The sequence below is a fragment of the Pipistrellus kuhlii genome, unplaced genomic scaffold (genome assembly GCF_014108245.1).
Source record: "Pipistrellus kuhlii isolate mPipKuh1 unplaced genomic scaffold, mPipKuh1.p scaffold_m20_p_11, whole genome shotgun sequence".
NCBI lineage: Eukaryota > Metazoa > Chordata > Mammalia > Chiroptera > Vespertilionidae > Pipistrellus > Pipistrellus kuhlii.
This window is the reverse complement of record NW_023425416.1, coordinates 44,563,171-44,591,092: the sequence shown is the minus strand read 5'-3', so window position 1 is coordinate 44,591,092 and position 27,922 is coordinate 44,563,171. Positions and strand designations below refer to the sequence as shown.

Genomic DNA, 27,922 nt, shown 5'->3' with positions numbered 1-27,922 from the left:
TAAACTTCAGAACACACGTTTTTAAATTAATGATAACTAAAATACCATGTGAACTGGGTGGGAGGGTGGGAGGAATCAACAAAATCTGTCCTCTGTTTTTCTTTAATATTCAACAGTGGGTTAGAAGTTATTTTTGTGCAATCTGATCTAAGACAGAGTCATTTACATTCTGCCAGGATTTTCTGGAGTCAAGTGTCGTCTCTTCTCTCTCCTTCTCCACAATTATGCCACTAGGAAGATGAAGGGACGGTTACATTCATCCCTATAAGCATTTTTCAGACCTATGAAAAGAACTCAGAGCTGGCCATTAAAAACTCACCTGCTAAGGGTTCAAAATGAAGGGTGGGCAAACTACGAGACAGGGGGAAAGAAAACATCTAGGCACATTCTCCTGAAAGAACACATTCAAGCTGGAGAGTTAACTGCAGAGACGGAGACTGAGTCAATATTTGCATAAGAAAAATCTCAACCTGAATTAACACATTTGTTGGACCTGTTAGTCCAGAAATAGTCCCCCCGAGAGGTCTGGAAGTGTGACCTTCCCCTGCACATCTGCTCCTGACTTTTATGAGTTCTCTTAATACTTTTTTTTTTTTTTAAAGCTGCTGCTAAGTGCTCATTTTTGTTCTAAGGAGGATTACCAAACAACCTGCTGGTAACACAAAACAAAGATCCCCTTCATACGGGCCTGCCTTCAACCTGAAAGCAGACTGTTTTCCAAACTGCTCCCACCCCGAGCTGGCTGCCAAACGAAGTTATGGAGCTGGCCTGGGACATCGAGACAACAGCTGTGCTCTGTCCTGCGAAAGGGCAGCCTCACCCAAGCAGTGACGCTCCAAAGGTCAGCCGTATCCTGCGGCAGGAAGTCCATGGCCGGTGGCACACGCTGGCACCAGGCGATGGCCTCTGTTTGTTCCCATCCCTTTGGCGAGTCCTCACCGGTGCTCAATGTACTGCTCGCCTTACACAGGAAGCGGGGGGCCTGCGACCTCACCCTGCTCGCACACTGCGGCTCTTGCCCTGACACCAACTCTTTTTCTTTTTAAATATATTTTTATTGATTTCAGAGAGGAAGGAAGAGGAAGGGAGGGAGGGAGGGAGGGAGGGAGGGGGAGAGAGAGAGAGAGAGAGAGAGAAACATCAATGATGAGAGAGAATCGTTGATCAGCCGCCTCCTGCATGCCCCCCACTGGGGATGATGCCCGACACCCGGCGTATGTGCCCTTGACCGGAATTGAACCTGGGGCCCTTCAGTGCACAGGCCGAGCCAAACGGGCCAGGGCCAAACTCTTTGCACCGAGGATCATCTTAGCGTTGCCACTGAAAATGGGGCTGATGATGAAGGACCTGAAGATAAAAGTAAAAATACTTGCCTCCAAAGCAAGCACATCAGTCACTAAATAAACATCTCTGCAGTGCTTCCTTACGACACCCCCTGACTCCTAGAAGGACCGTCTCTCCCATTTCACAGGCAGGGAAGCTCAGAGCATTTAAACGACCTTCCCATGGTCAGGTGGCTTTGGCAGGGCACCCCATGGACACCCGGTTCTGGGTGACTCAAGTCCAAGGGTCATTCTACTCTGGCAACCTTCAAGGGTAGAGCCGCCCTTGAAAATGCCAACGGCGTTTAAAAAAACAACATTTGTCACATTGATGGGAGGTAGGTGGCAAGTTGATTTAAAAATCTACCTGGCAGAGTAAATGAACAGGAATAGCGAATGTCATTTTAATAAGGATGATGTGGTACTTGCCTTTACAGATATTAAAAATGTGTTATAAGGCTAACACACAAAAACAGTGTGGTCTTTATCCGCCTAATGCCTAGCTAATAGTAAGTACTCACAACTGATAATTATCATGATTAGAACATGCTAAATTCATTAGGTGTATTATACATTTCATTTTACTTACTAGGTTTTTTTTTTTCCATGGGGATATTGCAAGGACAATTTTATCCCCATTTTACGGGCCAGAAAACAGAGGCATGTATAGGTTAAATAACTTGCTAAAGGACACAAGGTAAGTAAAGAGGGTTATCTGGAGTCTGAACTAAGGCTGTCTGACTTCAGCGGTAAGGGTGTTATTGCACCACTAATAATATCAAAAGCCTGGGAGAATCTAATTGTTTCACAGTAAGGAAGCGAGATAAATCGAAGTGTATCTGTATAAAGAATATTTCTGGGAACGAGACAGATCTATATGTATATTTTATTGATTTTTCACAGAGAGGAAGGAAGAGGGATAGAGAGCTAGAAACATTGATCAGCTGCCTCCTGCACACCCCCTACTGGGGATGTGCCCGCAACCAAGGTACATGCCTTTGACCAGAATCGAACAAGGGACCCTTATAGTCCACAGGCTGATGCTCTATCCACTGAGCCAAACTGGTCTGGGCGAGATAGATTTATATATATATATATATATATATATATATATATATATATATATATATAATGTAAACAGAAAAAACAAGTTCCATTTTATAGATAAAAGAATCATTTTTGTTGAGCAATAACATGTAGCTACAATTGTTTGTGAAATACATGTGTGCACGTATGTTATATATATACACACACATACATAAATATGGTGTACAAAGCTGAATTACATACCTACATATATACTATCCTTTTACTAACATTCTTTTGCGTTGCTTCAATCTATTATAAACATATAGCAAACATGCTCGTGTAATAAAACAGATTTTAAAAAATGGCTCACTACCTAAAAAATAAAAGAAAGATCCCTTTCTTTCCAAAGGAAAACAGTTCCACAAACAGGCTAAGTTACCATTAATTGAACGTATAAGGGGTCCTCCTCACCCAGGAGCTGGTACAGCCGTTTCCACCGGGAAAGGGCCTGGAACAGGGGACAGCCTGGGCTTTCACGCAGGCCCGTCTACACCAGCAGCTGCCTCTCGCTGGGGTCTGGCCTGGTGCCCTGTACACCTGTGTGGGGGATCAGAAGGCTCCTCCTGTACAATCACTTCTTTCAGAGAGTGCTGGCCAACAGAAGCAGGGTGTAGAGAAGTGAGTGGCTGCTCGAGTGCTGCCATGATCTGGGTGGTCCAATCCCACCAGCCTCAGTGAGCCCAGACATGGATTAGTGTGGACGGAGGTGGGCCCAGACTTACGGACAAGGCTGAGCTGCAGTCAGCAGTCAGCAGTGGTGAGGGCTGGAGAGAAGGTCACCCCCCCAACCCCCGGGGTGAGGGGTGAGGCTGGAGGGTGACTTGGCCCATTCTATGTGCTCTATATTGATCACTGGGTCGGACCAGGCTGGAACCTTTAGTGTTAATTACAGCACTCAACTCCAGCCTGGGAGCAGGGGCAGGAATGGGACAGCCTGGTCTGCCCACTGTTTAATTCTGCTTCCTGGGGCTGGCTTAGATCAGTGGTCGGCAACCTCATTGGTCAGCAAATACCAACAGTACGACGATTGAAATTTCTTTGGAGAGCCGAAAACCGACTTCTGCACACGGGCCATGAAGTTCTAATCGCACTGTACGTGCGTGCCCGCACGTGGTATTTTGTGGAAGAGCCACACTCAAGGGGCCAAAGAGCCGCACGTGGCCCTCGAGCCACAGTTTGCCGACCACTGGCCTAGAGACACACTGTTGAGTCACGTCAGCAAGCTTCAGATAGAAAAGCAGCAAAATCGTCACTTGATGCCACAGTCAGCTGGTGGGTGCAGTTCAGATAGAATTTCCCTGAAGCTGTCTCCGTAGCAAAGCGGCAAATGGTTTTCTAAATCCACTCACGCAGGCACTTTCTTCTTTCCTTCCTTCCTGCTTCCTCCCTTCCTGTGGTGAGGCACGCAGCCCTGCTCAGCCTTCTACCCTCATCTGAAACTTGGTACGACTCTGGCAGGAGACAGCCCGGTCACCTGCCAAAGCACAGGGAGGATATATCCTGTGACAAGGAACCCGGAGACAGGGAGTCGAGATTTGATCACGACTTTGATAGGGTGCCACCGTCCACCACGATGGCGAAGCTGGTGGTGGCAGAAGCTTGTTAGCTGACACAGCCTCGCTCTTCCCCTGGATGGTCAAAATTCTGACCTTTCAGCGGATATTAAAATTAATTTTCATTCTCAACAAAGAAAACAAAATCAGGTTTTAAATGAAATTGCTCAAAAATACTGAAATAAGTAAAACACACACACACACGCACAAAACAAAACACCACAGTTGTACTGTGGATATTTGGCTCTGTTGACAGTTTGCCGACCACTATCCTAGGAGATGAAGATGATGCCTGGCCTAACGATGGTTCCAGAAACGAAATGGCTTGATGGTCTCTAGAAGTTTGAGCATTACGTGGTGGCAAACACCAAGCGGTCTGGTTAAATCAGTCAGTCCTCTTTTTTTTTTTTTTTTAAATATATTTTTATTTTTTTCACAGAGAGGAAGAGAGAGGGATAGAGAGTTAGAAATATCGATGAGAGAGAATCATCGACCAGCTGCCTCTTGCACACCCCCTACTGGGGATGTGCCCGCAACTAAGATACATGCCCCTGACCAGAATCGAACCTGGGACCTTTTGAGTCTGCAAGCCAATGCTCTACCCACTGAGCCAAACTGGTTTCGGCCAGTCAGTCCTCTTTTAAAGAAATCTTGCCCAATGCAAATAGGGCCAGCTAAGAGGTACTTTAGCGGCTAGCAAGAGCAATCACTGGCTAGATGCTCACAGACTAGCATCTCCCACCCATCCCCAGCAGAAATAAGCCACCGGGGCCTGCCTTCTCACACCCTTCTAGGGCCCTCCCATGCTTGGAATCTGAGGAATGGCACCACTAAGTCTGAGGCACCGAGCAAGGCTAACTTGGCGAGGTGACACAGGGTGGTGATGCTTTGGCAACGCTACCAGTTGAGTTGCTGTTGTGCTTTTAATATATATTTTTATTGATTTCAGAGAGGCAGGGAGAGGGAGAGAGAGAAACATCAATGCCGAGAATCACTGATCAGCTGCCTTCTGCACACCCCTCCCTGAGGATCTAGCCTGCAACCCGGGCATGTGCCCTGACTGAGAATCGAACCGTGACCTCCTGGTTTCTAAGTAGACATTCAACCACTGAGCCATGGGAGCCGGACTACGTTTTTTTTTTCTTCCAAAAAAGGTTGATAAAACAGATGATTTCAGGGATGAATTTAGCTTTGTGCCACTTTGGAGACGGATGCGATCTGACTTTTAGCTTAAGAACACACCCAAGGAGAAAACACTGGCACCTCGGCCAATGCAAGGCACACGTTCACCCTCCCCCGTGGTGTTAGCCTGACAGTGAATGTCAGGGGACGTTTTTCCTGCTGCCAGGCCAACGTGTGCCCCCCCCCCCAAACTGGCACCGGGCGGGCACGGGGCTCCCAGAACCAGTCTGGACAAAGGCTGCAGCTGCTGCCCTGTCCGTCCGTCACCACACCCCTCCCTCCAGCAGCGACACATCTTTTCAGAGCAGCCGCGCTCCCACCCGCCGCTCTGCTCGTCTGCGTGGCGGCGGCCCGTTATGTAACTGCCACCTTATCAAAGCGCCAGCATGCCGAGCGTCTGTGCGTTCCTTCCATTATGCAAGGCCTGACCTTCCTGCTGGAAAATGCCTGGCGTATTTTAATTGCCCTCAGCGGTTCCGGGAGCATGCTGAGGAGCTCTGACTACATTTTTCACTGTTCCTCCGGTCCATGCTCATGCAACAAGGAGGGAATTGCTGATCTGCAGACCGATAACTGTGTGGAGCAATGAGTCACCTCTTTAGAGTCTCATAAATTCATCCCCATTTTTATGAAGTAATTATATGAATTGCAGTCCCTTACGCGGCACTTACTATGTGCCAAACACGATTTCAAGTGCTTTCCATGCGTTTATTTGTTATCTTCATAACCATGTTATGAAGGAATTATTTTTATTTTTATTATTAATGATGTTTTTCATTGCTAGCCTCACTTTATAGATGAGCAAACAGAGGCAGATGGATGTCCAAGGCCATGCAGCTAGAAATGGCGGAACTGAGATAGAAGCCCAGGCAGGTGGTGTGTCCTGAGTCTCACCCTCATCTCACCCTCATCTGTGTGCCAGGGGCTGGCGAGCTCTGGGCACATGCATGGCTTTGGTTTGCTTGGGCGTCCTGTGGCATGGGCATTGGCAGGCCACAGAGGCCGGGCATCCACGCTACAGAAGGTACTCAGAAACATCTGGGCAAATGGCGTGTTTCTAACAATGCCACTCCACTCACTGTTTTGCCAAGGTATTTGCCCCAAAGTACTTTGGAAAATAATTTTGCTCCTGGGGAAGACGGAAGCTCGGACCCAGGCCAGTCATGCCTGAGGAGGCACGTGGGCTGCAGCTCGGAGCTGGTGCCGTTACCTTCTGGATGGGAATGTGGATGTGGGGGTCACCCTGGCCTGCTCCTAAGACCGGAAGCTTCAGACAAGCTCAGTGTCCACGGGGCCCGTATCAGGGAACTCAAAAGGGAAGCCACACCCAAAGTCTGAGCTCTACGTCTCAAAGGCTGACCTGCGGGCTCCCTCTGTCAGGATCATCCAGGAGGTTTTGTTTGTTTTGTTTTAAATATATTTTTATTGATTTCAGAGAGGAAAGGAGGGGGAGAGACAAACACCAATGACGACAGAGAATCACTGATCGGCTGCCTCCAACGGCGACCTCTGGGTTCACAGGTGGACACAACCATTGAGCCACACCAACACCGCCGCCGGGTGCTGTGTTTTGTTTTTAAATGCGGACAATCAAGTCCGACCCTGGACCTTCTGGATCAGGGTTTCCCACTATTGGGCTTCGAAGTCTAGATTTTTAGAAATCACCGCAGGCAATTCTGCTGTATTCTAAACACTGCTGGCCCATTGCTTTGGATCTCTGGGGTTTCAGGTCAGGCATCAGAGAAAAGCTGTACTTTAAAAGCAATATTCAGCCCTAGCCGGTTTGGCTCAGTGGATGGAGCGTCGGTCTACGGACTGAAGGTCCCAGGTTCGATTCTGGTCAAGGGCATGTACCTTGGTTGTGGGCACGTCCCCAGTAGGGGGTGTGCAGGAGGCAGCTGATGGAGGTTTCTCTCTCATCGATGTTTCTATGAATAGCCTGCGGGTGGACACTGGGAACATCCTTCTGCCTCTGGGAGTCCAAGGCACCCACCCCATCAGTGAGTCTGAGGCACCCCATCAGTATGACCAGGGGACCAAGCTCCTCCCAGCTCTGAATCCTGCGCTGCCAACCTGAGTGTCCTCACCAGACCTGAGTGCTACTTAAACAGAACTGATGAGGTCTGAAAAGCAGCGGCCAGGTGGGCTGAAGTAGGGCGCTGGGCCTTGACAACGGGGAGAATCTGGACTGGGGTGGTCATCCTGATAGGCCAGGCCCCAGAGCAAGGGGAGAGACCAGGTGTGAGGGTGGAGGGGGAGCGAGCTGGGAGGGAAGGAACGCGGGTCTGAGTGAAGGAAAAGGCTTGGAAACACGGGTGGGGAGGGAAGACGGCTCCAGGTTACACCAGCTCCTGAAAGCCAGGGAGGTGAGGCAGCGACAATGGAGAGCGGTGTTTTGGGAAGATGACTGGGTGACAGAGGCAGGATGGGAAAAGTGGGAGGGACGGGCCTGGTGACTCAGCGAGGGAGCCATCTGTGACCCAGGGGACAAGCCTGTTCTAGAGGCGATGTGGCCGCAGTGGGAACCGCAGGGGAGAGCACGTCAGCGGCAAAGCGCCAGGACCCTGGGACCTGGCGAGCTGTTATGGTTCTTTTAGTTTTACTTGTTTTTGTTTTCCGCTTATCTGTAGTTTCTGTTCTCTCTGCAGCGAGCTGATACTGCTGTGTGATAAGAAAGAGAAACATACAGTTCAGCATTTCCTCTGGGAAGCCAGCAAACTGATCTTCATCCCTTGGCAGCTTAACCCTCCTCTCACTAGTCTGTTTCTCTTAAGAACCCCTTTTCTCAAGTTTTTTTTTTTTTTTTAAACCAACTCCTCTGCACCCCATACCTCTTGTCCCTTTGCTGAGAGACTTCTGCAGAGCATTCCTTCTCCTTTGCTTTAAAAAAATATATATATTTTTACTGATTTCAGAGAGGTAGAGGGAGAGAAACAGCAATGATGAGAGAGAATCATTGATCAGTTGCCTCCTACATGCCCCACTCTGGGGATCAGGCCCGCAACCTGGGCATGTGCCCTGATCGGGAATTGAACCGTGACCTTCTGGTTCAAAGGTGGATGCTCAACCACTGAGCCACGCCAGCCAGGTAGCCCAGGGTCCTGGCCTGAGGTCAGTAAACTCCCTGCTATCCCGCAGTGGCTCCAGGCCAGGACTCTCGCCCTCTCTTCACCAAGCAGTCTCTGAGGAGTTAGCTTTCTTTCTCTCCTTGGAGCCAATCTCATGGTACCTGCCTCAACATCTTCTTTTCCCAAAGAATTCCTGTCATCATCCTGGGAAAGGCTGCCCTCCAAGAGGAGGACCACTGAACCTCCCAGTCCGCTGACCAGCCAACTTCTCTGACCACACCTGTGCGCCCATGGCCACCGCGCAGACAAGACCGTCACGCCCCCCCAGGACTCCTATACCATGGGAAGCTGAGCCCCCAATTTGACTGTGGACACCCGTCTTCTGACTTCTTGGATGTCAGGTTCCAACTGAATATCCAGTTATTGGTTCTCTTTCGATTTCACTTTCCTGCCAAGCATCCTGGTTTCTGAGGCCAATTATTTAAATGGCCCTCATCGATATCCTCTGAAGCTCTGCTAAGCCTGGTACCGACCAGAGCACTGGTCGGCAAACTGCGGCTCTTGAGCCACATGCGGCTTTTGGCCCCTTAACTGTGGCTCTTCCACAAAATACCATGTGCAGGAGGGCACGTACAGTGCGATTGAAACTTCGTGACCCATGCGCAGAAGTCGGTTTTCGGCTCTCCAAAGAAATTTCAATCGTCGTCCTGTTGACATCTGGCCCTGTTGACTAGTGAGTTTGCCGACCACTGGGCTAGAGAAAAACTGCCCAACATATCCACGAGGCTCCCTGACACAAGTAAGACACCTCGGTCAGCTCAGCTGTCCACACCTTACTGAGCCCCAGTCATACTGACAATTCTATTGGAGACCCTTCCCACGTTCCACTCATGGCACATGACCTCACCTTGTTTCACTAATATCCCGGCAGCCATGCCTTATGAACGTTCTTATTTTCCCTTCTTCCCGGCCGTGGACTTTCGCATGCCTCCAATCATCTTTTCCTTCTCTCTATAAAAATATGCAGTCCTGTCCCTTTAAGGCTAATTTCTGTGTCTTCCTAGCCTTCCAGAGGATTAACTTGGTTGATAATTCCTTCTTTCTTGTAGACTTCAAGCTCTCCACCATCATGCAAGAAAAATGCTTTGACACTCCCTCCTCCTAACACCCTCTCATCTTCTTGCTACTTGCCAAGCTCTTCGGAAAGTCTCGCTGGAGCTGTTAAAGCGACACATGTTCATGCAAACAATTTATTTATTTTTAAAAATATATTTTATTGATTTTTTTTTTTTTTTACAGAGAGGAAGGGAGAGGAATAGAGAGTTAGAAACATCGATCAGCTGCCTCCACCCCCCCTCCCCCCTCCCCCCCTCCACTGGGGATGTGCCCGTAACCAACGTACGTGTCCTTGACCGGAATTGAACCTGGGACCCTTCAGTCCACAGGCTGACGCTCTAGCCATTGAGCCAAACCGGTTTCGGCCATGCAAACAATTTAAACGGTGCAGATGAGCACAGAGAAAACAACGATTACCCAACATCCTACCCCTCACAGATAATGTCTCTTAGGAATGTGATGACCGTGCTTCCAAATTATTTCCTATGTAAACATTCACATATGGGAGTGCGTACTTAACACAGCTGAGGTTACTCTGCACGTGTTCTTCTAGGACTTGGTTTGGGGAGCCTGCAATATCTCCCCAGCACTGTACCCCTCTGTCATCTGTTTGTAACTTCAAAAGGCAGTCTAGCCAAAACCGGTTTGGCTCAGTGGATAGAGTGTCGGCCTGCGGACTGAAAGGTCCCAGGTTTGATTCTGGTCAAGGGCATGTATCTTGGTTGCAGGCACATCCCCAGAAGGGGGTGTGCAAGAGGCAGCTGATTGATGATTCTCTCCCATCGATGTTTCTAACTCTCTTTCTTTCTTCCTCTCTGTAAAAAATTAATAAAATATATATTTTTTAAAAAAAGGCATTCTAGTGACTATGAACAACATAATAATGACTTCTCTATCCCCTGTTACTTTACAGGTAGCTCCCGTGTTTCTGCTGTGTAGTGAATGGTGTGTTGAATATTTCTGAATTTGTGAAACTCTTTATTTATGACAAATTCCTTAAAAGAGATTGTTGGCTATCGTATACTTACTTTTTATAATGTTTGATATGCACTGCAAAACAGTCTTCCGAATAGAATGAACCAATTTAAACTCCTATATCAATGGCTGTCCTTAAGAACCCTAAGGTTTGGTAATGTTTCCAGATTTCATTTAATATCAAAAATGAAAAAGAGGACAGCATGACAGATTCCAGCCATTAAAAAGATGAGGATATTTGGAACAAAGTTTACTCATTGTTTTGAAAATGTAGATGAAACGGGCAAATGGCTTAGAAAAAGAAACTTGCCAAAACGTACCGTGTTTCCCCGAAAATAAGACATCCTCTGAAAATAAGACCTACTTACAGGTTTCCTTCTGAGTGAAATATAAAGCATCCCCTGAAAATAAGGCCCCCCCTAGGCTCTGTCTCAGAATGCTATTGCTAAACATGAAAGATTTGGTCCACTGATTCTGAAAGAAACGGAGTCACAAGAAATTCACCAGGAAATTCAGGAATTGGATTGTTATGATGATGTTCCAGAAGATGATGACATGATTGTCATTGAATAAACGAGTACATTCTTGATACTGTAGGATTCACAGTTTGTCTAGTTTGTGTTGACAACTACCGTACTATAAACAGGTAATAAATTTCCTTTATTTTCATTTAACAATAAATGTGTACCGTATTCTTCTTCATGGAAAAATAAGACATCCCCTGAAAATAAGACCTAGCGCATCTTCGGGAGCAAAAATTAATATAAGACACTGTCTTATTTTCAGGGAAACAGGGTATTTGAGAAGAAAGGGAGTATCTGAATAGGCCTGCCTCTGTTAGGTAACTTAAATCTATTTTTCAAACCTTCCTACAAAAATACCCCCAGGCCTCCAAGGGCTTCAGCAATGCATTCTGCCAAACACTGAAGGAAGAAATAACACCAACCTTCCAATGTATTTTTAAGTCCAGCATAACATGGACACCAAACCTCACAAGGACTTGCAAAGAGAAGAAAATCACAGACCAGTCTGTTTTGGACATAAAGGTAAAGGTACAAGCACTGTTACTACCTCAGCTGTTTGTTGCCAGTTACCCCAGTCACTGAAAAAAAAATGCTAAATTTTAGCCAGAGGTCATTAAAAACGAAGATGTACTCTCTCTGAAGTCTATTCATGGACCACTGGGGGATTGGTGGCCTCCACGTCAAAATTCCTGTGCTGAAAAGACAAACAAACAAAGTAGAGCTGGAGGCCACACAGCCCCTGGGAAACCAGAGCTCAGGCCACATGGGAACCCCGGCAGGTCAGGTCTTGGTGGCGGCCTCTGAGCTGGGACCACAGTCCTTCCAACACATCTCCAGTTGGAAGGACTGTTAAGAGGCCTCCGCTTGATTCTGCATTTCACACATTTCTTTGTTCTCCTTCCAGTGGGATCTCACTTTGCTTAACAGAAAGGACTTCACTGAACGTTTCAGTCCCTTTATTCCTCCCCATGAATTCCCACGATAGCCGGGCAGAATTGGCAAGTCAGGCGAATCTTTCCTTTGATGACACCCCAGCTATGGGACTTCGCGTTTGTAAACAGAACATTTTAAACCAACGTGGACTTCTGTGGTCAGAACTCTACACAAAGCCCACGTGGCTCTGGACCAAGCACTCATGACACCCTCTGGAAGGTCACCGGAGAGAAACGTGATAGGACCGGGGTGTGCTCTGGCTCCAGCTCACACACCTGGCAAAGCCTGAGCAAGCATCGAGGGTCACTTAAGCCCCTTTGGAAAGTGCAGTGACCAAGTTTTCTGGATACCCTGGACACTTTCCTAGAGGGGAGAGAACTGATGGAATTCAGTAACTGCACTTTTACCACTTCTTTTGAATTCCTCTCTATGGAAGAAAGGTAATATTTTGTCCTGACCGGTTTGGCTCAGTGGATAGAGCATCCACCTATAGATTAAGAAGGGTCCCAGGTTCGATTCCGGTCCAGGGCATGTATCTTGGTTGCGGGCACATCTCCAATAGAAGGTGTGCAGGAGGCAGCTGATGTTTCTCTCATCGATGTTTCTAATTCTCTATCTCTCTCCCTTCCTCTCTGTAAAAAATAAATAAAATATATTAAAAAAGATAATATTTTTTAAAAATGTGTCTTAATATTAAAATATATGTATCTTAATACTCAAAAGTCCAGAATTAACATTTAAAATGATGAAGTATTTAAACATACAGAGACGTACAGAGAATAAATATAACAAACAACCATATGTTAGGCTACCCAATGACTCAGATCTAGCATATCTTTTTTTATTTTTATTTATTTTTATTGATTTTTTACAGAGAGGAAGGGAGAGAGATAGAGAGCTAGAAACGTTGATAAGAGAGTAACATCGAACGGCTGCCTCTTGCACACCCCCTGCCGGGGATGTGCCGGCAACTAATGTACATGCCCTTGACCGGAATCGAACCCAGGACCCTTCAGTCCACAGACCGACGCTCTACCACTGAGCCAAACCAGTTTCGGCGATCTAGCATATCTTAACATTTGGCTGTATCTGTCCCAAGAAAATAGTTCATAAAAGAACAAACCATTAAAAATACAACTGAAGCTATATGTGTACCCTTTCCTGATCCCATTCTCTTTCCTCCCTCTCCAGAAATAATCACTACTATGAACTTACCATTCTTAAGGATGTTTTTATAATTTTATAACATATGCATATATCCATATACTATACTGGAAATGTTTTTGCAAGTTTTCAATCTTTGTATGTATGGTATCCCACTGTATGTGTGATTATTATGGAACCTGCTTTCTGTGGTTCAACATTACATTTTCCCAATTTAGGCATATTCACAGATGTGACTCTAGTTTATTCCTTTTACTGGTTATAAATGATTTGATTGTTTAAACATGCCTCAATTTGTTTATCTAGGGTTTTGTTGTTTATAAGGCCTCTTTTAACTATAATAGATCTCAGCTCCGTTCCGACAGTGAGCATATATGCCTAAAGAGAGTCAAATTCACCTATAAGAATTGGTTTTCTTTTATTCCTCGTAGTCCCTAGAAAGTGAGCACCAAGTTTAAGGGAGAATAAGTGCTGTTATGTTGAAGCTTCTAGGTTCAATCCTCAGCAGGTACCGTGAAGCAGTTTCTTCCTCGCTGTGAGAACAGCCAAATGTGATTCTTTGGCCATCAGAGTTGGTCCACAAGCCACTGAACTCTTGAGACAAACTCCTTTCAGACGAAAATAGTTGAAGTGGAGTATGTGTTTGCCACTAATAACGATGACCAATACAATGGGATCCAAACATCTTTAAGAGCCTTGTTAGCACCCTTTTCTGCTTAAAAACATCTCTTCTAAAATATTTACAGTGGGATTTATTGGAAGAACTGCATTAAGCCTTCAGAACATCTGCTGCAACGCAGGTAGTCAAAAAAGGTATTTCAACTAAATATGCCCACGTAGCAGCTGGGAGAGTTTCTGTGTAGACGGACATCGGTGCTTGATGCTTCACTGGGTAATTTACTAATACACTCAGTTCTCTTTTGCTCAACAACGTCTCATTTCCACTACATGAAGGCTGGTTCAGTTCCGCCAGCCAAGGGCTGCCTGACATTATATTATGTCCTACGTTGCAGGTACCACATAAAATGATTATGTTATAAAAGGCCTCTGTATCACTTGGTTCAAATGAATAGCTGGTTTCATTCATGTTCCAGGAGCAATGGGAAGCAAGTATCCACAATAATTCTCAGACCAATACATTTGATTTTCTAAGTATTCTCCATAAAAGAGCAACAGAGGAGTCCACAAATTTGTTCAAAAAACGCCCAAATTGTTCCCCCATTGGACAGTCCCAGAAACTCCGATCATAGCCAGGTGATGGGAAGAAGAGCACATTTCAATCCGTGGGAATAAAGGTTGGCAATGAAAACAATATGTCCTCCCTTCACGAGGGACAGCAGATGAAGGCTCCCAATTTCTGCTCCTTGGTAGCAGATCGCATTTTGTGCGGAAGTGCTGTGGCCCCCAATCATGTTGAGGGGGTCCAAGAAAAGTATTCTGAGAATTGAGAATTTCAAAGATCCAGTGACAGGATTCTTCTCCTAATCAATAGAAATCAACTAGTCCAGCTTAAAAATTTTTTTTAAAAAATATGTTTTTATTGATTTCAGAGAGAGAAAGGGAGAGGGAGATAGAAACATCCATCAGCTGCCTCCTGCATGCCTTCTACTGGGGATCCAGCCTGAAACCCATGCATGTGCCTTGACCAGGAATCGAAATGGCGACCTCCAGGTAGTACATGGGAGGACGCTCAACCAACTGAGCCACAGAAGCCGGGCTATTCCAGCTTTTTAAAATCTTCTTTCTCCTGCTGTTGAATCTAATGTCCTCAGAGGTCTTAACAGGCTCGGGGGTTTCCTTCAATTTCAGACATTAGTGAATTTTCCAGTAACCCTTTGGATACTGGAGGTATAATAACGCCTTGTGATGACAAGCACTTAAATATGACATCTTGGTGGACTTTTGTGCACCTCAGGAGTTCTTCTACAGTTGACTGTACACGAATATTGCACGAATGGCATCTTGGTGGTCCTCAGGCTGCACCAGATGGTTGGTGATGGTGCCACATAGGGCCATGATCTCTTCATTATCCATGACCTCATCATTATCCATGATCTCATCATTATCCATGATCTCATCATCATCCAGAAGGCTGAGCAGGTTAGGACCTGGGCAGCTGAGCCCCGACAACTTAACCCCCAGGAAGGGGGAAGAGGATGATGACAGTAATGTCGCTCCTGTAGGTCCACAGGGCCAGCACCTTGGCAACAGGCCCTGGAAGTGCCTTTCGGGTCCCCCTCCAAAGTGCCCCAAGTATTCCATACCCTTGGGCAGAATGAACCACCTGTGAGGCCAATCTGTAAACGAGTGGCTCCAACTAGTTGTTCAGGGCAGAGCAGAGCCCCACAGATCGCACTTCAGGGAGCACCACGTTTACACTGGGAACATCCGCCTCCCACAAGGCAGCTGGTTGTGGAAAACTAAAAACATCTTAAAACTCTGCTTTTACTTAGACACCTGGACAGAGTGTGGAAGTGACGAGGGAAGTCTACCCCTCCTTCCAGAATTCTAGCGAGAAAAGCTACTGGGTTCTTGGCCTTCCTATAAACTTCCAGCTCTCTCCTATTTACTATTCAGGTGAGTATGGAGGAGGCGGAGGAGGTCATGGTGAGACTCGAGGAGACAGCATTGGTTATAGAAACAACAGAACGTGAGTTGTAAGGAAGCGTGGCCTGTCGCCTCGGGTAAGCCCTAGCATTTATCCTGCTGAACGTGCTGCCTCTGGCCGAAGTGGAAAGGAGCATCTTTTGGGAAGATAGGGATGTGCCTTTCAAGATGCAAATCTCAAAGGGCTTATAAAATCCACCAAATAGTTGCTGTATTTCCTTTAGACAGAGCCAGGCAGGCTGGGTTTAACTCCTGCCTGTTCGTCTCGGTAGGTATCCCCGTATTACACTGGCAAGCTACCTACCCTCCTGAGAACCAGGGTCCACAGTGTGAAACGGGAATGATACCGCCTTCAGCTGGAGGTTGCTGGAGGATGAACTGAGATGCACACGTAAGTGCTCGGCGTATGGTGGCCACAAAATAAATGGTAGCTCCCATGGTGCTTTGCAAACCTTCTTAAAGGACTGCACATGAGCACCTCAAATACGTGGCTGGCCGGATCCCATTCATTTGTGCACCCCAAGCACCAGGTACAGGTGAAGAGCATGTAGTGGGTGCTCAGTAAATATTTACTGAGTCAAGGAGTTGACGATAATATTAATATGAACCCCTGGTTATTCAATACTTATATAATGCATGTGTATTATATTATTTAATTATCATAACCTTCTGAGGTATTTACTCCTATAAAATCAAGGCTCAGCCCTGGCCGGGTGGCTCAGTTGGTTAAGTGTCATCCAGTGCACCGAAGAGTTGCTGATTCGATTCTGGGTCAGGGCACATGCCCAGGATGTGGGCTCAATCCCCAGTTGGGGGCCTGCAAGAGGCAGCCAATCGATGTTTCACTCTCACAATCGATGTTTCTCTCTCTCTCCCTAAAAATCTTAAAAACTATGAACTGAAATCAAGGCTCAGGGAGATTAAGTAACTTGTCAAAGTTCACACAACTCCTAAGTGATGGAGCTGGAATGCAAACCCAAGCCTGTGCCCTTGAACACTGTCCTCTCCTCGCTGCCTCCTGCTCAGGCAGTGCAGGGAGCTGTCGAGAGAAGGTGGCCTTTGAGCTGGATCTCAGAGGATGACGAGGAGTCCACGAGGCACATAAAGGAAAAAGGAAAAGCCATCCCAGGAAGAAGGAGCAGGACGTGGCCAGCGGAGTGAAAAGCATGGCCTCTCTGGGCTCAGCAGGCAGTCCGTGACAGCATGGAAGGAGCTGCCCAGAGAGAGGTGGGAAAGGGAGTCCAGGGCCAGGCCCCGAAGGGCTGCGGCTGTGAAATGTCGTGTTTTTATCTTGGGGCTGATGGGCAACCATTGAGACACAGCTTGATCGACGCGATCAGAGCTGTGCTTTAGCTCTCCCTTGGGAGAGCGGGGATGAGAGCCGGGCAGCAGGTAGGAAGAGAGAAAAGAATGTGAGCCATTTGCCCGGGTGTTCTTTCCCACCTCTGAGACCCTGGTCATCTCTGAGACCCTGGTCATCTCTGCAGTAGTGACTAAGGCTGTGCTCGGCAAACTGCGGCTCGCGAGCCACATGCGGCTCTTTGGCCCCTTTGAGTGTGGCTCTTCCACAAAATGCCGCGGCCTGGGCGAGTCTATGTTGAAGAAGTGGCGTTAGAAGAATAAGTTTAAAAAATGTGGCTCTCCAAAGAAATGTCAATCGTTGTCCTGTTGACAGTTGGTTCTGTGGACTAATGAGCTTGCCAACCACTGGTCTCAGGGACATCTTCATAGGAGGGGCAAACAGAACTGTGTTCTCTATACAAACCGGGTGACCCTACCTGGATCAGGGTTTCCTTCTCAGAAAAGGTACACCGCGTTTATTTCACTGGTGGCGGAAGAACTCCAGCTGCCAGTGAACGAGCCCGGCCCTTCCCTATCATTTCAGGTCGTTCACGCACCTCCTTTTTCCCCGGGAGACATCTGTGAACAGCCTGAAGGGTGTCCCACACCCTCCCGAGCCCAGGCCCTCTCCGTGGGGCTGGGGCTTCAGCACATTTATTTCTGTTCCAGTGATATTCGATTCCTCTGTGCTCTTAGCCTCCACCAAGATAGCCACTATTTTTATACTACTGTATAACTACGGAGCCTATAATGTAAACTCAGATGCTTATTTATCTTATCTCGGACCTCTGTGTCGGCTTTCTGCAGAAGAAATTCTCAGCCCCCATTTCCAACCTGAGAAAGATATACTATACCAAATCTGTTTGGGTTCCTTCCTAAAAAAAAAAAAAAAAATGAGTGGAGAAAGCCGTAGGTTTTATCTTTCGGAGCCCCCACCCCATCCCTGAAAAATGCAGAATAAGTCTGCCCTGCCAGATTGCAAAATGTCTTCATCTTCTCCTCTGCTTCAGTCATGACCCACAAGTTACTTCTGAGGGAGGGCTGGTACTATATTAAGCTGAGCACTGCTTCACATGAGGGAGGCTGATCAAAATTTAAGGAGAGGATCCGTCCAGAATAGACCCACACTTATGCAGTCAATTGATTTTTAATAAGGTTCAAAGGCAACACAGTAGGGAAAAATGGTCTTTTCCATAACGGATGTGGGCAGAACTGGACATCCACATGCAAACAAGTAAACCTCCATTTCTGCTCTTCCAAACACATCTTTAACATCTCACACCCACCAGGAAGACAGAAAATACCCAGGAATGGTGAGGAGCGGAGACACGAGCCCCTTGGGGACCTGGAGGGAACAGAAAATGGGGTGACTGCTGTGCACCACAGCGTGGCTGCTCCTCGAAAAGTTAAACCCAGAGTTACCATATGATGCAGCCATTCCACTCCTGGGCATCCACCCGGCAGGACTGAGAGCAGGGACTCAAACACTCTCTGCACTCTCTGTTTACCGCATTATTCACAGTGGCTCAGAATGAAAGTAATCCAAGCTTCCACCGAGGAGTGAACAAATATGCAAATAGTGGTATATTTTATAAACCACACATATAAAAATACATAACATGAAAAATATTTATGCATTATATAATGTATATATACAAACACAAAATGTAATGTCATTCAGCCTTAAAAAGGAGAGAAATTCTGACATCGATTAATAACCTTGAGGATATTACATCATAAGAATACAGATATTGCATGATTCTGCTGATATGAGATACCATGGTGTTCAAAATCAGAGGCAGAAAGCATAGTAGTTGCCAGGGGCTGAGGGTTAGGGGGTTGAGGGGGTGGGGAGTTATTTAGCGGGTACAGAGTTTCAGTTTCACAAGATGAAAAAAGTACTGGAGATGGATGGTGGTGATAGTTGCGCAATCTGAATGTACTTAAAACCACTGAATTGCATCCTTGAAAATGGTTTTAAAATGGGGGGAAAAACATTGCCAAGAGAATGAAAAGACAAATCACAGACTGCGAGAAAATACAGAAATCCAGCAAAATGCTGGGTTATCTAGAATATATCAACAACCTTCAAACTAAATAATAAACAATCCAACTTTTTAAAAAATTAGGCAACAATATGGATAGACATTTCACCAAAGAACTTAAATGGCAGATGACATAGAAAAGAATCTCAGTGCTATCAGATGTTAGGGAAATACAAATTAAAACCATAACAAGATAACCGCTAGACACCCATTAGAGTGGCTAAAATAAGAAACCGACAATGCCAAGAACTGACACGGATACAGAGCACCAGAACTGTCCTACACTGCTGGTGGAAACGCAACATGGCATCACCTCTCGGGAAAACGACTTGCAGTTTTTTCTATACAGTTAAAACATTCCCTTGCAAACTGTCGTCCATCCCTACAGTTGAACAGTACTCAGCAACAGCAACCAACTGCTGACGCATACAACCCCTGGATGAATTTCAAAAGTTATTATCCTTCGAGAAAGAACCCAAACGCAAAAGCTACACCCTGCATGATAATGATGCCGCTGTAATAGCCTGGCCATTATTTAACAGAAAAGGAGAGGGAAGACTACATAGAGGTGTGCCATTTCTATAGCTTTGCCAAAAAGCTGCATTGAACATTTTCCAAGTCTGTTCCTCACTGATCAATGGGGAAAGAGACCGGACAAAGGCAGTTGAGAAGTATGCCCAGGAAGGTCTGAGCAACGTGGAAAGGTGCCTGCCTGTCTGCTGGTCATAACTGGGACAAATTAGTGGCCAGGAGGAGCGTGGCCATGGCGAGTGTACAAAATCCTATATAATAAAAGGCTAATATGCAAATCAACCGAATGGCGGAACAACTGGTTGCTATGATGCGCACTGACCACTAGGGGCAGATGCTCAACGCAGGAGCTTCCCCCTTGTGGTCAGTTCGCTCCCACAGGGGGAGCGCCGTTCAGCCAGAAGCCGGACTCACGGCTGGATAGTGCAGTGGGGAATGGGCCTAAGCCAGTGGTCGGCAAACTCATCGGTCATCAGAGCCAAATATCAACAGGGCAATGATTGAAATTTCTTTGGAGAGCCGAATTTTTTAAACTTAAACTTCTTCTAACGCCACTTTTTCAAAACAGACTCACCCAGGCCGTGGTATTTTGTGGAAGAGCCACACTCAAAGGGGCCAAAGAGCTGCCTGTGGCTCGTAAGTCACAGTTTGTCCACCACGGACCTAAGCCATCCAATAGGACTTCCCCTGAGGGCTCCCAGGCTGTGAGAAGGTACAGGCTGGGCTGAGGGACCCCCGCCCCCCAGTGCACTAATTTCATGCACCAGGCTTCTAGTCTAAACATATACACACTAGACAAAGAAGCCCCCCCCCCCCTCTCTCTTTCTCTCTCTCTCGGCTCCAGGACTCCTGTGGTTCCTGTGACAGGGGCACACTCCCCTGTGCCCACATGGTGCGCGGCCACAGTGGACTCCACACATGGACTCATGAACTTCAGTTCAGATGCTGAACGACAGCCGTCTGCAACATGGAACGGACGCGCGGGGCCCTGGCCTTGTCCCTGGCTCTGCCGGAACCCCAGCCGTACCTTGTGCAGGACTGGCCTAAGGGGCAGGGGACTTGGAAACCCAAAAAAAGTAACGCCACGCCCATAAAATCTTTATCCACATCCCATCCTCTCGAGCAAACCTCTGAAAACTCGTTTTCTGAAACTATTGCCAAGAACCTCACTCCCACAAGCTACCGGGGAGCTGGATTCTCCGGTAACAAGTCCATTCAGACGACATTCTGTAAAAGGCAGACAGCGACAGAGAAAAGAACAGACCAGTCATTGTTGGGGGCTAAGTGGGGAGGGACGGTACCAGCAGAGGGGCACAGGTCCTATTCTCCAGATGGACGGTGCTGCGTGAGTTTGTCCAAACACACAGAACCTTGCAACCTTGGGTAACGCCAAAAGTAATAATTTTTTTATTGCATTTAACTTCACCTGAATAAAAGACTTCAAGTTCAAGGAGAGAAGTCAGGCCCATGGTAGGGAATCAGGGTACACTTGAGAGCGGAAAAATTCATGCTCCCCCGTAAGTGCTTCTACACTTGACAGAGTGCATAGCTACCCACTGCTGTGAAATGTACTGCCTCTGCCCAGAACCATTTCCTCCAAATGGGGAGAGAAAACAGGGCTCTGACTGAAGTCTACGGGGCCAGAGTCACTGGTGTCTGACTCGCACAGAAGCGAGCCAAGTGCTTAGGACAAATTTACGAGATGCAAGGTCACGAAACCTAAATCGTGACCAGCGCGCAGAGGGAGACCTTACACACGATTTAAAGTACAGTAGACCGATTCATTTGCCTCTCAGCATAACCATTATGGCTTGTCTCAGTTTCGGTTCTTACACGGGTATTTCTTGGATCACATGATCCCACACACCTAGAGGAAATAATGAACAGCATAGACTGATGAGCAAAAACAGACCCAGAGAAAGAGAAGCAGCGATCAGACTGTCAGACCTCAGAGGGAAGGTAGGGGAGGGTGTGATTAAGCGGGAGAGATCAGCCAGAGGATTTGTGTGCAGGCATATAAGCCTAACCAGTGGCCATGGACAACAGGGGGGTGGGGGCATCTGTGGGGAGGGGTTTGGGATGGGAATGGGGGAATGAGGACAATTATGTGATACCATAATCAATAATAGTAGTAAAAAAATAAATATATATATAAAAAATAAAGTACAGTCCACGTCGTTGTTGGAACTCTGACTCCTCTCTGGTTCTGAAAGGCTACCCTTGTTCGAGCCATGTTGACAGGGTATGGCAGTTTGTTCTTCAAGATCCCCTGAGACACGGGAGGAGGAGGTTAAATACTGATTTCTGAAAGGTAAGGATAGTGTTAGTCATCAAATGTTGAGCCAGCTCTCTTCAATTTGGAAAGTGCTTCAAGTACCAGGATTTAAAAAAACAACAACACTTTGGCAAATAGCCTTCACGCAAATTATAATTACAAAGAGACCTTTCAGTTTTTATCTTGAAACAGCTACTCAGAATCAAAATGAGCGATTACTTAGGTGATTACATAATCCTCAGCGCCCATACAGACCACTGTGTGTTAGGCTCTGGCTTCCCAGAACTATTATGCCACCAGTGTGCTCAGCCTCGATCCCCACTATGAAACTGTCCACACCCCAACCCAGTGCTACAGGCAGTTCCCAAGTCTTTGCTCCAATATGGGTTGTTATGTCAAGACCATAAAGGCAAATGTTTGCTTAATTTTATTTTAAATAAAACACTGGATATGCATTCTCATTAAAAAAAAAAATCAGAAAATGTATGTTAAAAGATTAAAGGAAAGAAAACCATTTAAAGAAAGTAGATTTTTAAAAAAAATTTAGAATATATTTTTATTGATTTGAGAGAGAGAGAGAGAGAGAGAGAGAGAGAGAGAGAGAAACATCTATCAGCTGCCTTCTGCATGCCCCCTACCTGCATGTGCCCTATCAAACCAGTGACCTCTTGGGACATGGGACAATGCTCAGCCAACTGAGCCACACCAGCCAGGGCAAAGAATGTACATTTTAAAAAGAAAGGTTATTAAAAACACTGAACTTTAAATGTCTCATAAACCAAGATTTAAGATCTGGAAAGTAAGTTCCAGGGTATATATCATGCCTTCAACAGTACCCAAGAGAATCCTTATATTCCTCCTTCCTTCCTTCCTTCCTTCCTTCCTTCCTTCCTTCCTTCCTTCCTTCCTTCCTTCCTTCCTCCCTCCCTCCCTCCCTCCCTCCCTCCCTCCCTCCCTCCCTCTCTCTCTCTCTTTCTTTCTTTCTTTCTTTCTTTCTTTCTTTCTTTCTTTTTTCTTGGTAGCTATATGCTGCCGACCTTGGCACCACCTTACCACTAAAGGGAGTGAGAAAACAAATGCAAATCTAGAATCATTTGTGGCCAGAGTGTTTCTTGACCTCTGCCAGTTCCTGGCTGAAAGGACCCAGTGAACCCACTGGCACTGCCATATATCCCCGCTCCCAGCCCCCAACATCATTAAAAGAGAAAAAGCCACTTACCTCACTTCTGGGTATGTAGCCAAAGGAAATGAAATAATTATCATGAAGAGACACCTGCACCCCCAGGGTCATTACAATATTATTTACAACGTAGAGGCCCAGTACAGGAAGAGGGGGCGTGCCCCCTCTCACAGTCCATGACCCCTTGGGGGATGTCTGACTGCCAGCTTAGGCTCACTCCCCTCCCTGGGGCAGAGGAGTCTGGAACCAGTCTTTTCCAGTCCTGGCCAGTGAACCCAGTCTAATGGCCGGGAGGGCTGCATCCAAAGATAAGCCCCTTTGTGTTTGCCCCAGGAAGACATTCCTACCTACTTAAGTGAATTCTTTCTTTACTGAGTAATAAAAGAAAAGGTAAGACACAGGTTTAAACATGCTTGCCAATCAAAGAGAATATGAGATAAAAAAAAAAATGCATTTAAATCAGGGTACTCATGAACTCTGATCCAAAATTTCAGGGTTACGAGCAAAACTCATGAGTGTATTCATTTAAGATTGGTTAAATATGCCACTGAAGCCCTACTGAGCTACATGATTTCACATGGAATTCACCCACCATTTTTCTCGTTTTAGGGGACAATCAGGATTCTCCAGGCACTAACCCAATTTGACTTCCCCATAGGTCATTAGCACAATGTTGAAATAAACATTTAAAGTGATAACTTTCCAACGCCAGCCTTCCTCCACAGACGCACTTTAGGTCGGTCTGAAAGTTCAACAGGCGCCTTCTGCTTCTAGGAAGATGGAGTGAGACATATGTCTTTCTATTCTCCCCATTAAGTTCAACTAAAACATTGTTTGTCCAGCACATATATGAAAGGTGGAGAGAAGGCAGACTAGTTGGGGACTTGGAGATCCAAAAAAACATGGTGGTTGGTCATCCTGGGTTTTCGTGCTGCCTCGCACAGCCCAGATTTAGAGCTGAAGAGGCCGGTTATAAAAACCAATAGTTGCAGACAAAGAGCCCCCTCAAAAGCCTACTCTTTGTAACCAAAAAACTAGTAAAAAGACAATCAAAGACAGGAAACTTTCAGGCAGTAACTGCCCTATTGCAGCCTAACACCAGCCACACACACACACACTATGACCCATCCCTAACCACATGACGGAAATCCAATGGATACCTAGAACTCCACCTTTATCAGGGTGTATGGAGAGATGCCAATAAAAAAGAATGTATTTTGTATCCTGCTACATTGCTGAATTCATTCATTCATTATTAGCCCTGTTGGGGTAATGTCAGAGAAGATGTCAGAAGAGTCAGGGCTTTTACCACTGCCTAGTTAGTAATGACGCCACTCCCACTGCATTTATTTTTTAAAAATATATTTTTATTGATTTCAGGGAGGAAGGGAGAGAGAGAGAGAGAAAGAGAAAGAAAGAGAGAGAGAGAGAGAGAGAAAGAGAGAGACAGACAGACCGACATAAATGATGATGGAGAATCATTGATTGGCTGCCTCCTGCACACCCCACACTAAGAACTTAGCCTGCAACCCAGGCATGTGCCCCAATTGGGAATCTAACCGTGACTTCCTGGGTCATAGGCCGACACTGAACCACTGAGCCATGCCGGCCGGACCCCAGTTTAGAAGAGACCTCGTGGGAGCTGCACTTGCTCCCTGGCCCTGCAGTGACTCCAAACAGCCCAAGTGGAATCCTAGCCTTCTACCTGTATCTGGCAGTAACAAGGCGGTACTGCCCCTTCTCCACTGGATCAGGGTCAGAGGAAACCAGCAGAAACAGTAGGTTTACATAAGATGCAGAGTTTCCATTGTTCAGGCTTCCATCGGAATCCAATTGCTATTCAAAGAATCTGAAAATCTCAAACCAAATAAAAGACAACGGATGGAAGGCCACCACCCAGAGGATGGAGATGCTGCACTCATCTGACAAAGATTTTAAAACAGCTATGATAGGAGCAATTAGGAACACAATTAAGCCAGATGAAAAAAATAGAAGGCCTCAGCAAAGAATAAAGAAAAGCTAAATATAATATTTAGAACTAAAAAATACAAACACTGAAATAAAAAGCTAAGTGGATGAACTTAATAGCAGAATGGAGGGGACTAGGAACAAATGAATGAACTTGAAGACAGGATAGTAGACATCACCTAATCTGAATCAACAGAGAGAAAATAAGTTTTTGTTTTTGTTTTAATTAGTACTGATAAACTTGTGGGACTATAACACAGGGACCTAATGTGTCCTCGTAGTCCCAGAAGAAGAGGAGAAAGGGCAGCACTTGAAAAGTACTTCAGGAAACGATGGCTGAAAACCTCCCAAGTCTGGCAAGAGACATAACCCAGCAAACTCAAGAAGCTGAGTGAGCCACAAACTGGACAGACACAAAGAAACCCATGCCAAAATGTATCATAACTAAACTTCAGAAAACTTAAGATAGTAATGCCACTTTGGAAGCCAATTTGGTGGTTTCTTGCAACACTAAAAATATTCTTACCATACAATACAGCAACAGTGCTCCTTGGTTTCTACCCACATGAGTTAAAAATGTACGTTTACAGAAAAACCTGCATACAACTATTTATAGCAGCTTTATTCATAATTGCTAAAACTTGGAAGCAATCAGGATGTCCTTCACAAAGTGACTGGTGCATCCAGACCAGAGAATATTATTCAACACTAAAAAGCAATGAGCAATGAGCTATTAAGCCATGAAAATACAGAGGAAAACTCAACGCATGTTAGTAAGGAAAACAAAGCCAATCTGAAAAGACTACATACTTTATAATTCCAACCAGGTGACATTCTGGAAAAGGCAAAACTACGGAGACAGTTAAAAAGATCAGGGTTGCCAGGGGTTGAGGAAGGGAGGAACGAAGAAGCAGAATGAAGAGGATTTTTAGGGCAGTGAAAATGCGCTGTATGATACTATAATAATGGATACATGTCATTACACATTTGTCAAGCGCACAGAATGCACAACACCAAGAGTGAACCCTCATGTAAAAGATGGACTTTGGGCGATAATGATGTGCCCATGTAAGTTCACTGACTACAATAAATGTAACGCTCTGGAGCAGAATATAGTGGTATGACCAGTGGGGTAGTCAACGTTATATGGAAACTTGGGTCCCAGGTTCGATTCTGCTCATGGGCATGTAGCTCGGTTGCAGGCTCAATCCCCAGCCCCGGTCAGGACGCAAGTGGGAGGCAACCAATAGATGTGTCTCTCTCACATTGATGTTTCTCTCGCTGTCTCTCCCTCTCCCTTCCACTCTCTCTAAAAATCCATGCAAAAGTATCTTCTGGTGAGGATTAACACAACAACAACAACAACAACAAGTACAATCAATAAAAGGAAAAACCGATATAAGACAAGGAGAAAATAGTTGCAAACCATTTACCCGACAAAGGACTAACATCTAGAATATGTCAAGAATTCTCAAAACTCAACAGGAAAAAAAAAAAAAAATCCAAACCACAAGCAAACGATACAAAGGGCCACCTCACTAAAAATATATGGCACATAAAAAGATGTTTAATATTCTTAGCCTTCAGGGAAATGGAAATTAAAACCATAATGAGACACCACTACGCACTTGGCGGAATGGCTAATATAAAAAACGGTGATAACACTGAATGCTAGCGAGGTTGCAGAGAAGTTGGATGACTCGCACGTTGATGGTGAGAATGAAAGACAATATGTATGCTCTGGAAAACAGCCTGGCAATGTCTTAAAAAAAAAAATTCACAACTTCCATGAGACCCCGCTATTGCATGTCTGGGTATTGATTCCAGAGAAATGAAGACTCGTGCTTACACAAAAGCTGTACACTCAATGTTTATAGGAGCTTTATTCCCAGCAGCCAAAAGCCAGGCACAACCCAGTTGTCCAAGGGTGAACGCATGAACAAGCGGTGGTGGTATATCCACATCATGGAATATAAAGAGAACAAACTATTTATGCAAACAACAACCTGGGTGGAAATCCAGAGAGTGAGAATTATGCTGACTGAAAAAGGTCAATTAATTACAAAAGATCGCATATAAATTACGACCAAGTTTTAGAAACGAGGAACACACTGGTGGGCTAAGGAGGAGGTAGGGATGGCAGACAAGTAGGTGTGGCTGTACAAAGGAATCTTGAGGGGCCTTCCTGGTGATGGAATTTTTCTGCATCGTGACTATACCAGGGTTGACATCCTGATTTTGCACGATAGTTCTGCAAGATGTTAACATGGGAGAGATGTGGGTCGAGGGGATAGGAGCTCCCTGTGTGATTTCTTAAACTGCATGTAAATCTACCGTTATCCTATATAATAAAGAGCTAATATGCTAATTAGACCAAACAGCAGAGCGACCATCCAGACATCCTTCCGGCCAACTGTCCGGACGACTTTCCAGACAAAGCCGGGGCTGTGAGGGCCAAGCCCCATGCACGAATTTTGTGCACCAGTCCTCTAGTCTCTAAATAAAAGGTTTGAGTTTAAAAAGTTAATCAAACTGAATCTACTTCAAATGTCTTCTGGCATCTGAAAGAACAATTGCTTCCAAGAGTTTTCCGCATGCTGTAATTTTGCTAGCAGCCCAAAGGTTAAGCTTAAGTGCCGCAAACATTTGGGAGAAATCTACCTAGCACCTTGGGCCAAAATATCTGCCAAACTAAACTTGCCTACGAGAAACCCCATCCAGGGACGTGGATTAGCTTACAAAATAACCATTTAGCTGGCATTGGTACGCTCTTGCTAATACTGCGTATTAATTGAGGGGGTCTTGGTTCCATTATTATTAAATCCCCTACATTATTTATTTCCCTCCATACGGTGATGAGGAATTTCTTCTCTATTTTAGTTTTTAAAAAATTGATCTGGAAAACACGAGTCCATTGTCATCAATATTTAAACAAAAAGGCCCAAGTTCCTTCACTTGCCATCTCAGCCCTCTCCCCAGAGAAAATCATTGTTGCCAGTTTGAAGTATTTCTTTCTGGATTTTTTTTGTATTTCTAGAATATGTACAGT

The 27,922-nt window shown here is 45.7% G+C and overlaps 1 protein-coding gene and 1 long non-coding RNA gene across 7 annotated transcripts in view; both read right to left on the bottom strand.

Annotated features, from left to right (window-relative positions):
- CTDSPL (CTD small phosphatase like) overlaps window positions 1-27,922 on the bottom strand; it is a 100,862-nt gene that overhangs the window by 68,627 nt on the left and 4,313 nt on the right. The gene's annotated exons all lie outside the window — the stretch shown is intronic.
- LOC118715482 lies at window positions 1,423-15,853 on the bottom strand. The gene is made up of 3 exons (XR_004986913.2): window positions 15,035-15,853; window positions 10,127-10,133; window positions 1,423-1,435 (listed from the first exon to the last, which is right to left on the bottom strand). It is a non-coding gene; the product is annotated as an uncharacterized LOC118715482 (long non-coding RNA).